The 3,238-nt window shown below is 40.5% G+C and overlaps 1 non-coding gene across 1 annotated transcript; it reads left to right on the forward strand.

Annotated features, from left to right (window-relative positions):
* The first annotated feature begins 2,886 nt into the window (after positions 1 to 2,886).
* Positions 2,887 to 2,959, forward strand: Trnat-ugu (transfer RNA threonine (anticodon UGU)). The gene has a single exon. It is a non-coding gene; the product is annotated as a tRNA-Thr (tRNA).
* Positions 2,960 to 3,238: the final 279 nt, after the last annotated feature.

Raw genomic sequence — 3,238 nt, forward strand, 5'->3', positions numbered from 1 at the left:
CTCAAAATTAAAATAGAAACAACAAAAAGAAGAATCAGGGAACCATATAGAAGCATTTGGGGTAGTAGCTGAAGATATATACATGTAATTAATTAGAACATAGAACTAACCTAAGTCACAATCAGAAAATGAAAGGAAGAATATGAATTAATTGAGGCAAAGCCAAATTGGCATGTTTGTCACAATTAAAAAGGGAAGAAAAAACAAAAAATTAAAGACTTCAAAAAGCTGTGATAGCCGGGCGTGGTGGCACATGCCTGTAATCCTAGCTGCTTCAGAGGCTGAGACAGGAAGATGGAGAGTTCAAAGCCAGCCTCAGCAAAAATGAGGCGCTAAGCAACTCAGTGAGACCCTTTTTCTAAATCAAATACAAAATAGGGCTGGGGATGTGGCTCAGTGGTTTAGTGCCCCTGAGTTTAATCCCTGGTACCCCCCCAAAAAAAACCAAACCAAACCAAACCAACCAACCAACCAACCAACAAACAAAAACTTCTGTAACCTGGGAGCGGTGGCACACACATGTAATCCCAGCAGCTCTGGCGGCTGAGGCAGGAGGATTGTGAGTTCAAAGTCAGCCCTAGCAATTTAATAAGATCCTGTCTTAAAAGGGCTGGGGATGTGATTCAGTAATTGAGCACCCCTGGATTAAATCGCCACTACCAGGAAAAAAAAAAAGCTGCTGTAGGAGTTGGGCATGGGGTGCATACTTGTAAACTCAGCAACTTGAAAGGCTGAGGCAAAAGGATCCCAAGTTTGAGGTCAGCCTGGGCAACTTAGCAAGACTCAAAATAAAAAGTAGAAGGGGCTGGGGATGTGGTTTGATGGTTAAGAGCCCCTGGGTTCCATCCCTGGTACAAAAAAACAAAAAAACAGGAAAAAAAAAAAAAACTGTTGTAAGTATTAATAAGAACTCAGGAAATTGCAGTTCTCACAGTCACTTATTCCTTAGGGGGATGTCTTCTCTGATCAAGTCATCTCATGCATCTTCCCAGAAGATCCTTGTCCCACTAAAGCCAAGTAGACCCATCTTCCTATCTTCCAATCACAGGTATTTGAGAAAACTACTAAGACTTTTTTTTGTGTGTATATGGTACTAGGGATGAAACCCAGGGATGCTCTGCCACTGAGCTATACCCCCAGCCCTTTTTATTTTTATTTTAAGTCAGGTGCTCACTAAGTTGTCCAGGCTGTTCTCCAATTTGTGACCCTCCTGCCTCAGCCTCCTGAGTTACAGGAATTACAGGCATATACCACCATGCTGGTGTTCTGTTGTTGTTGTTGTTGGGGGTGGGGAATCAAACTTACGGCCTTCCACAAGCTAGGCAAGCATTCTACCACAGGGCTACATCCCCAGTCCCCTAAGACTTCTGATTGAACTAATGTTTTTTTGTGTGTGTGTATGGAGGGAGACCAGGAATTGAACTCAGGAGCACTCAACCACTGAGCCATATCCCCAGCCCTATTTTATATTTTATTTAGAGACAGGGTCTCACTGAGTTGCTTAGCACCTTGCTTTTGCTGAGGCTGGCTTTGAACTCATGATCCTCCTAACTCAGCCTCCTGAGCTGCTGGGATTACAGGCGTGTGCCACCAGGCCTGGCTTGTATTTGTTCTTACTGAAGTCTCAACTCTATATTTCATCAAGTGGATATTTATTTGCCTTTATATTTTGAATGGAGCTGTTCATATACTTGCTGGTCTAATATTTGGTCATTTGGCTTTCATCAAGTGACTATAAAGCTCCTCTTATGGAACCTAACTAGGCTTTAAACTGCTTGGCCTTTGGGCCAGTTGACTAATGTAAGTCATTCCTACCTGCTTCCTCAGGGGGGAGATTCTAGCCCCTGAGAAAACCACTTCTACTTTATCTTCTAACAATAATTGCTGATTACAGATACAATTGGTTGACTACATTTATTACCAAAAGGTCCACGGTCAAGTTGGCCATAGTTGCTAGAAGACATGCTGAATAGCCTCTTATTATGGCTCAGCAATAGTATAATAAAGGTGCCATAAAGAAGAATGAAATTATGGCATTTGTCGACAAATGGATGGATCTGAAGATTATCATGCTAAGTGAAATAAGCCAATCCCTAAAAACCAAAGGCTGAATGAATGTTCTCTCTGATATGTGATGCTAACACACAATAAGGGGAGGGGATAGAAGTTCACTGGATTAGCCAAAGGGGGATAAAAGGAAGGGAGAAGGAATGGGAATAGGAAAGACTATAGAATGAATCAGATGTAACTTTCCTATGTTGATATATGAATACACAACCAGTGTAACTCCACATCATGCACACCACAAAAATGGGATCCTAATTAGAATAAGTTATACTTCATGTACGTATAATATGTCAAAATATATTATACTGGCATGTATATCTAAAAAGAACAAGTAAAAAAAAATATAGGGGCTGGAGTTGTAGCTCAGTGGTAGAGTACTTGCCTCTCAAGTGTGAGGCACTGGCTTCGAGCCTAGCACCATATAAAAACAAATAAAGGCATTGAGTCCATCATATATATATATATGGCAACCTGGCTTGATGACAAGAATGCAGACTTTGAGAGTAGCTCTGTCTGGGTATTAGAAGGAGGGAAATAGGGAGATGGGTACTCCCAGTCCTTCTATTCTTTTCATTTATCTAGGGGCAACTGGATCCTCTATTTCTCCTTCCTGTCAACATGCAAGCACCTATAAGTGCCTTGCCTACTCCCATCTGACTGCTGCTCCTCCCTCTAACAAGGCAAAGCAACAATATGAAAGGAACTTCTTGCTTGAGTAGGTGGACATTCTCCAGAACTACTCCCTTCTAGATTGTTATATGAGATACAAACTTTTTTTTTTTTTTTTTTTTTTTACATTTGAAACAATAAAAAAGGGCTGGGGATGTAGCTCAGTTGGTAGAGTGCTGGCCTTGTAAGCACAAGGCCCTGGGTTCAATCCCCAGCTCCACTAAATAAATAAATAAACAAACAAACAAAAATCCAGATTTTGGATTTGAATCTCAGGTATTTGACTTAATGGTCTACTGACTGATTAAATTACTTAATGTCTATGAGTCTGAATTAGGGTTGTTATATACTTTGCGGCACTACTTTAAGTACAGGAAAGAAAATATGAACACCTAGCATACATTGGATACTTCTTTCTTTTCTTTTTTTTTTTTTTTTAAGTACTGAGGATTGAACCCAGGAGAGCTCTTCCACATCTACATCTCCAAACCCTTTTCATTTT

This window comes from Marmota flaviventris, chromosome 10 (genome assembly GCF_047511675.1).
Source record: "Marmota flaviventris isolate mMarFla1 chromosome 10, mMarFla1.hap1, whole genome shotgun sequence".
NCBI lineage: Eukaryota > Metazoa > Chordata > Mammalia > Rodentia > Sciuridae > Marmota > Marmota flaviventris.